Source organism: Colobus angolensis, unplaced genomic scaffold (genome assembly GCF_000951035.1).
Source record: "Colobus angolensis palliatus isolate OR3802 unplaced genomic scaffold, Cang.pa_1.0 Scaffold91, whole genome shotgun sequence".
In the NCBI taxonomy this organism is placed as follows: Eukaryota; Metazoa; Chordata; class Mammalia; order Primates; family Cercopithecidae; genus Colobus; species Colobus angolensis.
This window is the reverse complement of record NW_012123043.1, coordinates 2,613,833-2,622,597: the sequence shown is the minus strand read 5'-3', so window position 1 is coordinate 2,622,597 and position 8,765 is coordinate 2,613,833.

The window sequence follows — 8,765 nt, the reverse complement described above, 5'->3', positions numbered from 1 at the left end:
GGGTTCAAGTGATCCTCCTGCCTCAGTCCCCCTAGTAGCTGGGATTACAGGTACATGTCACCATGCCCAGCTAATTTTTGTATTTTTAGTAAAGATGGGGTTTCACCATGTTGGTCAGGATGGTCTCAAACTCCTGACCTCAGCTGACTACACCCAGCTAATTTTTGTATTTTTTTTAGGGACAGTGTATCACCATGTTGCCCAGGTTGCTCTCAAACTCCTGGGCTCAAGTGATCCTCCTGCCTCAGCCTTCCAAGTATATGGAACATATATTTCTATGGATGTATTTTGCATCTGTAACTGCTTTGAAATATGTAGGTCTTCTTTTACACTTGCCAAAGTGTTGGATACATATTTCTTGATGCCTTTCATATCATTCAGTCCATAAAATTACATTGTCCATCAGATCCTCTCAATGCACTGGTTATAGCTGTAACTGTTTTCCTGAGGAAACCACTCAGTTTTGGTTGCTGAATGCAGCCTATGTAAGCACAAATTATGAGATCATGGTAAGAATGAAGGCAGGGTAGCAGGGTGGTTAAGAGCCTAGGATTTGAGGTCAGAAAGCTCAGGGCTTCCATTTGTGCTTTGCCCCCTTCTCAGTGGCAAAGTAACGCTTGGCTTTTTTTAAGCCTTGAATTCCTCATAAGTAAACATGACAAAAATGATGAAATCCAGTAGTTTTTGTGGTAAGATGTATATGAGAAATAAAGTACTCAGTGTCATGTCAGAGAAAGAAAGCACTCAACATGTCAAAAGTGAATATGGAGGCTGGGCGCAGTGGCTTACACCTGTAATCCCAGCACTTTGGGAGGTCGAGGCAGGTGGATCACTTGACGTCAGGAGTTCAAGACCAGCCTGGCCAACATGGTGAAACCCTGTCTCTACTAAAAATACAAAAAATTAACCGGGCAAAGTGGTGCACGCCTGTAATCCCAGCTACTCCGGAGGTTGAGGCAGGAGAATTGCTTGAACCCAGGAGACGGAGGTTGCAATGAGCCAAGTTCATGCCACTGCACTCCAGTCTGGGTGACAGAGTGATACTCCATCTCAAAAAAACAAAAAACAAAAAACAAGTGATTATGGGCTATGTGACTTGGGATCTTAAGTGAAAGACACATCTTCCTTAGTGGAATTTTAGAAGACATACTAAAGTTTCTGTTTTTGGGTTTTGTTTCTGACACCAATTCTATCTTAGTCACATACATTATTAGAGACCTTATGGAAGACCTCATAGGATTCATATAATTAAACAGCACCATAAAGTGATTTGTGGCTGGGCACGGTGGCTTAACACCTGAAATCCTAGCATTTTGAAAGGCTGAAGCAAGAGGATCACTTGAAGGCACGGGTTTGAGACCAGCCTGGGCAATATAATGACACTTCATCTCTTAAATAATAAATGAAATAATGATAAATAATAAGGAATAAGGAATAAGTATTTAATAATAATAGTAAATACAGGCCAGGCGCGGTGGCTCACACCTGTAATCCCAGCACTTTGGGATGCCGAGGCGGGTGGATCACGAGGTCGGGAGATAGAGACCATCCTGGCTAACATGATGAAACCCTGTCTTTACTAAAAATACAAAAAAATTAGCCAGGCGTGGTGGTGGGCGCCTGTAGTCCCAGCTACCCGGGAGGCTGAGGCAGGAGAATGGCGTGAACCTGGGAGGCAGAGCTTGCAGTGAGCCGAGATTGCACTACTGCACTCCAGCCTGGGCAATAGAGCGAGACTCTCTCTCTCAAAAAAAAAATAAATAAAAATAATAATAACAATAAATATAAATAGTAAAGTGATTTATTTTTCTTCTTGTCCTTTCTGTATATGGTTAACAAAGCATGTAACAGCACAAAGATTGAATTTCATGCTATACTGTCTGCCTCTAATCAGACATAATTGTTTTTAAGAATGTACAAAAAATTGGGAATGGTAGTATTACCAGCTTGCCTAATAACTCCTAACAGAATCTTTAAAAGATACTATTTGCGATTTGTCACTCTCTTGCTTTCCTATAAAACTCACTGGCTTGTTGAGGAAACATTATATTAATAAGTTACTTTGGTCCTTTGAAGCTTATCCATCAGGCTGATTGAATAGAAATAGGTACTCAGTACTTTGTGAGAAATGAACATATTTTTCTGAAAGTGAGGCTAGAGTAATGTTCACATGTGGTACAAATAACAGATGCTTGGAACTCAGCCTCAGTGACAGTTAACAAGCAATTTATGTTCTGGCCATGCTGTGGGGAGGACAAAAAACAAATCACACCCTGAATTTTTGTATTTATTTTTTCTCAATCAAGGTATCATCTGACCCTTTCCATTTGGCAAGTGTGGGCATTTTCCATTACAACATTCTGTTTTAAGCACCTTCACTACCTCACTCGATACCACAACATAGAATACTTACAATGACTCACATTTACAAGAATATGTTTATAATGATAAAAAATATTTGCTAACAGATTTCAGAAACGATTTGTAAATTATTGACAGATAACTAATGACTCTAAGGCATCTTTGCCAAAATCCAAAAAGTATTCAACAATGTCACCTGAACCCATATTGCATGAAGATGTTAAAGTTTAGTTAATGAATTACAGTCACTGTAATCTTCCTGACAACACTATTCCAAGACATTATGACATATCTATTAGGAATTGATATTCCTACAAAATTGGATTTATCATGAACCCCTTGCATGAGCAAACTGGAAAGGCCCTTTCAGTATGTTTATAATATGGATTTATTAAGAAAAAACACCTTAAAATTTTCATCATTCAAATAGACTGATTGCATCAGATCTGGGGGAGTTTTTAACAGAAGGCTTATAAATACTGAACCAGTTAGTTACTTCCAAACCATTGCTTAATAGTGCATTTTTGCTTGCACTCTTTGCTAACAAAGGCATTTGTCGCTGATTTTGTATAGAATCTGAGCTAGGGTTGGCACTTTTTTTTTTTAATCAGCTTTCTTAATAATCCTCTCCTCTGCCAAATTATATAAGATGATGGAATGGTACATTTTGGAAAGGAGTGACTAAGTAAAGATTTCTCCTCATTCTTTTAAATAACTGTGAGAAATGTGGCACCTGGCGGAAAAGATAAGTGACTTTTACACAATACTATTATGGCCAGGTAAATATTACTCACTTTTTGTAACACTGATAATTAAACAGAGCCTTAGTCAATCTTTTGGCAATTGAAATATTTAAGACTTCACTCTCCTGTAGGCTTGTGCTGAGTTCCCCACGTTTATCACAATCTATGATCTGTGTCTGATGGCTCATAGTTTATATCTTTATTTAGAGTAAAAGAAATAAACTCAGTAGCATTTTGTTTCAATTTAAGGCCTTTAAAGACATTTAAGCAAACAACTAAGTGATCTAAATTGTTTTTAAAAGAGGAAACTGTAGCATATCCAAAGTGATTTCCCTAGGAATCACAGCATAATTATTATTAAAACATGAAGCTACAAAATAGATCTCAGGCATTCCTTTTTTTTGAGACAGAGTCTTGTTCTGTTGTCCAGGCTGCACAATCTTGGCTCACTGCAACCTCCACCTCCCGGGTTCAAGCCATTCTCCTGCCTCAGTCTCCCAAGTAGCTGGGACTACAGTCACATGTCACCACACCCGGCTAATTTTTGTATTTTTAGTGGAGATAGGGTTTTGCCATGTTGGCCAAGCTGGTCTCAAACTCCTGACCTCAGGTTATCCACCTGCCTTGGCCTCCCAAAGTGCTGGGATTACAGGCATGAGCCACCACACCCAGCCATCTCAGGCATTCTTAATTCATGAAATTGAGTGTTATGTGTTACCTAACAGTCTGGCAGACTACATACATAAAACAATCATTCAAATAATAGATTTTCCTCTAGACTGAAATATTTTATGTGGGTGAAACTTACATGGAGCTATATAACTCAATTTCGATTTATGTTTCAGTTATTTTAATGAACTTTTTTTTTTTGCCCTCTCAGTCTTTTGTGAAATAAGAAAATACAAATAATATTATTTTTAATAAAAAATAAAAATAAAGTATTTGGGCGTGGTGGCTCACACCTGTAATCCCAGCACTTTGGGAGGCTTAGGCAGGAGAATCACTTGAGCCCATGGGTTCAAGACCAGCCTGAACAACATAATAAGACCTCATCTCTACGAAAAATAAACAGTTAGCTATATGGTGGCACACACCTGTAGATCTGTGATTAGTCAAAATATCAATCTACTAACTGTAATAGGATAATAGCATAAATGCATGTATGTTATATGTTCTATTATATTTGAGAAAGAGAGGATAAAACCAAAATGGAAAGAGTTAATTGGCTGGGCGTGTTGGCTCACACCTGTTATCCCAGCACTTTGGGAGGCTGAGGACGGCGGATCACGTGAGGTCAGGAGTTTGAGACCAGCCTGGCCAACATGGTGAAACCCTGTCTCTACTAAAAATACAAAAATTAACCAGTATGGTGGCATGCACCTGTAATCCCAGCCATTTGGCAGGCTGAGGCACGAGAACTGCTTGAACACAGGAGGCAGATGTGGCCACTGCACTCCAGCCTGGGTGACAAAGCTTCTCATAAAAAAAAAAAGAAAAAGAAAGAGTTAATTAAAAGACACTGAGGATACTTTAAAAGGTCACTTTGTACTATATGAATTTGTAAAAACAAATTTTTATTTCCATGAATCTGACAACTTACACCCTCAAGCATTATTTTGGTACTAAATATTAGCATTTTAGATTTTCCTGATCCGTTTGCATTTTTCAGAAGGCCATGACCTATCCACTTTTTCTATATTTACCTAATAATTGAAAAAAAAAAAAAAAAGATGCTTATGTGGTGGCTCACGCCTGTAATCCCAGCACTTTGGGAGGCCAAGGTGGGCAGATCACGTGAGTTGGGAGTTTGAGACCAGCCTGACCAACATGGAGAAACCTCATCTCTACTAAAAATACAAAATTAGCCAGGCGTGGTGGCACATGCCTGTAATCCCAGCTACTCAGAAGGCTGAGGCAGGAGAATCGCTTGAACCCGGCAGAGGTTGCAGTGAGCCAAGATCGTGCCATTGCACTCCAGCCTGGGAAACAAGAGTGAAACTCTGTCTCAAAAAAAAAAAAAAAAAAAAAATTGTACCTTTTGCTTTAAGATCTTTTAGTATAATCTCAAGCTTTAAGATCATACAAAATCATCCTAAAAGTTTATTTTACTTATATTAATATTAGGATACATTAGAATTGGAACAGCTGTGTTATTAGAAATGTGATTTTTGACTACATTTTCAAGCCTTCTTTACGTCTATACACTCACATATTATTTCTACACTTTCACTTTTTTATCTTCATTTTTTCTTTTTGCCTTTTTTAAAAATAGAGATGGGGGTCTCACTGTGTTGCCCAGGTTGGTCTCAAACTCCTGGCCTCAAGTGATCCTCCCATCTCAGCCTCCCAAAGGGCTAAATTATAGGCATGAGCCACTGTGCCTGGCCATTTCTACACTTATTCAGCACATAATTATGCTAGACACTCTCAAGTGCTTTACATGCATTCTATCACTTAGTTTTTAAAAATATTTTATTTACCTCTATTTTATACATGAGAAAAATTAACGCTTGAAAATTTTAAGTAATTTGACCAATGCTACACAGATGATATATGATTGATAGAGCTGGACTCAAATCCATGCCTGATTTCAATGCTATTATGCTGCTTGAAATGCTATTATAATGCTTGACAAATTATTTTGTGAATGTAATGATACATGTGCCTGGCACATGACAGCCAATACATTTGCTGCCAATATTAATATTGCTGGTATACACCGGAGAAACTCAAAGAACTGTAAACAGAGTTGATAATGCATTGTGTCCTTATATATGTCTTTCAGTAAACATATGCATAATGCCCCAAATAAAACTCATTCCTTTTCTTTTTCTTTTTTCTTTTTGAGACAGGATCTCCCTCTTGTTGTCCAGGCTGGAGTGCAGTTGCACGATTTCAGCTCACTGCAACCTCTGCCTCCCAGGTTCAAATGATTCTCCTGCCTCAGCCTCCTGAGTAAGTAGGATTACAGGCTCCCGCCACCACACCTGGCTAATTTTTTGTATTTTTAGTAGAGATAGGGTTTCACCATGTTGGGAAGGCTGGTCTTGAACTTTTGACCTCAGGTGGTCCACCTGCCTTGGCCTCCCAAAGTGCTGGGATTACAGGTGTGAGCCACCATGCCTGGCCAGATATTTTTCATTTTGAATGCTGCTTAAAAAAAAAAAAAAAAAAAAAAGAATGATAGACCAAGCACAGTGCCTCATGTCTGTAATCTTAGCACTTTGGGAGGCTGAGGTGGGAGGATCACTTGAGCTCAGGAGTTCGAGGCTACAGTGAGCTACAGTGAGTACAGTGATTATGCTACTGTACTCCAGCCTGGGGGACATTGAGACCTTGTGTTGGAACAACAAAAGAGTGAAATATCAGAATTCGTAGTCTAGAAGGAAAAAAAGTGAAGTATTCATGGGAAGAATTTATTGTTGCATGAGCAATCAAGGCAACTATATGAGTGAAAGAATCAAGCAAAAAAGGAGAAAATAAAGTATAAACATATGATCACATTTGTACATTTATATAAAAGTCTGTATGCAAAAAAAAAGATTAAAACAATTTAGTGGACAAGCAAAAGGAAAGATGTATGAATCACCTGTAATCCTGACATTCTGAGATCATGTTTTAAAGTATTTTCTTCTAGTAGATATTTATGTATTTAAATACTTAAATATTGGCTGGTCCTGTAATTCCAGCACTTTGGGAGGCCAAAGCAGGACGACCACTTGAACCCAGAAGTTCAAGAGCAGCCTGGACAGCAAAATGAGACCCCATCTCTACAAAAAATAAAAAAATTAACCAGGCATGATGGCATGAATGTGTGGTCCAGTTAGGCAGGGGCCTGAGGCAGGAAGATTTTTTGAGCCTGGGAGGTTGAGGCTGCAGTGAGCCCTGTTCCCTCCACTGCATTCTAGCCTAGGAGACAGAGTGAGACCTTGTCTCAAAACAAAAAACAAAAGCAAAACCCCAAGTTAAATATAGGCAAAATTGTAACATATTGTGTATATTGTTTTATATCCCGCTGTTTAAAACAGTTACCATGACTGGGCTGGATGGCTCATGTCTCTAATCCTAGCACTTTGGGAAGCTGAGGCAGGAGGATCACTTGAGCCCAGAAGTCTGATACCAGCCTGGGCAACATAGAGAGAGCTCCTCTCTGTTAAAGAAATTTTAGGCTGAGCACGCTGACTTACACCTGTAATCCCAGTACTTTGGGAGGCCAGGGCTGGCAGATCATTTGAGGTCAGGAGTTTGAGACCAGCCTAGCCAACATGGTGAAACCCTGTCTCTACTAAAAATACAAAACTTAGCCAGTTGTGGTGGCACACACCTGTAGTCCCAGCTACTTGGGAGGCTGAGGTTGGGAAAATTGCTTGAGCCCAGGAGTTCGAGGCTGTAGTGAGCTATGATTGTGCTACTGCACCCTAGTCTAGGTGACAGAATGAGACTCCGTCTCAGGAAAAAAAAAAAAAAAAGAAAGAAAAAAGAAAAAAAGGGACAAGAAAAGCAGAGAGTTGTAAAGTTAAATTATTTTCCCAAAGTCCACTGGCCAGGAGGGACTGGGGCTGAGATTCGTGGGTCTATCTAATCCTAGAGCTTGAGTGCTCATCACTCTGCAGTACTGTCTTCTTTATTGACCTAGGACCAGATATGGCTTCAGGGTTTGTCAAATAAGGTCAGTGTGTCCTGTCACTCACCATGGTAAATTACATAGCCAGTTTGTCTGCTAGTCTTTTCTCCTTTTATAGTTTGGCAGATGGTTATTGACATTCTTGTAGTACTATACGGTGATCTCAGACAAATCCTGTAGTAGGAAACCAAATCAAAAAGGTCAGAATGTCCTCTGAGAGACAGTAGAAAGAGCCTGGTTTCTGTGTACCGAGCTAAAGGTATGAAGTGGTCATGCCCTTTTTCCTCCCCTGTTATGAGGCTTAGACTGTCTGAGAGTTACATCCGTCATCTCTTTGCTTCTGAGTCATCAGTGAACAGAAAATTGAGGACAATCAGTAGACACAGGGGACAAGGAGTGGGATGTTCTATAATAAATGGTGGAAAGGAAGTACAATGTCCATTAAACAGGCAGGTGATATTAACCAGGTACATGACAATGCTGAAACCTATTTTATTTTTAAATAAGAGATGTGAATCCTGAAACTCCAACAGTTGAGAAGCTAAAAGTTAAAATGCATGAGAATATATTTTGTACAATCCCAAATTTATAGGCTTGAAGAGAACCACAACCTAGAGTGCCAGGAGCAAACAAACTACTTTAAATACACAGGATTTTTATTTTTTTTTCTTTAGAGGCAAGATCTCACTTTGTCACCCAGGCTGGTGTGCAGTAGCATGATCACAGCTCACTGCAGCCTCAAATTCCTGGCCTCAAGCAATCCTCCTGCTTCAGCCTCCCAAGTAGCTGAGACTACAAGCAAGCAACTGACACATCTGGCTAATTTTTTTATTTTTGTAGAGATGGGGCAGTCTCACTATGTTGCCCAGGCTGGTCTCAAACCCCTAGCCTCAAGTTATCCTCTTGCCTTGGCCTCCCAAATTTCTGGGATTACAGGTGAGAGCCCCTGCACCTGGCCAATGTGCACTTTTTAACTGAGATGCCCAAGCTTTCTAATCACAGTGCTAGCAAAATGGCCATGAAGAGTCCATTTTGGT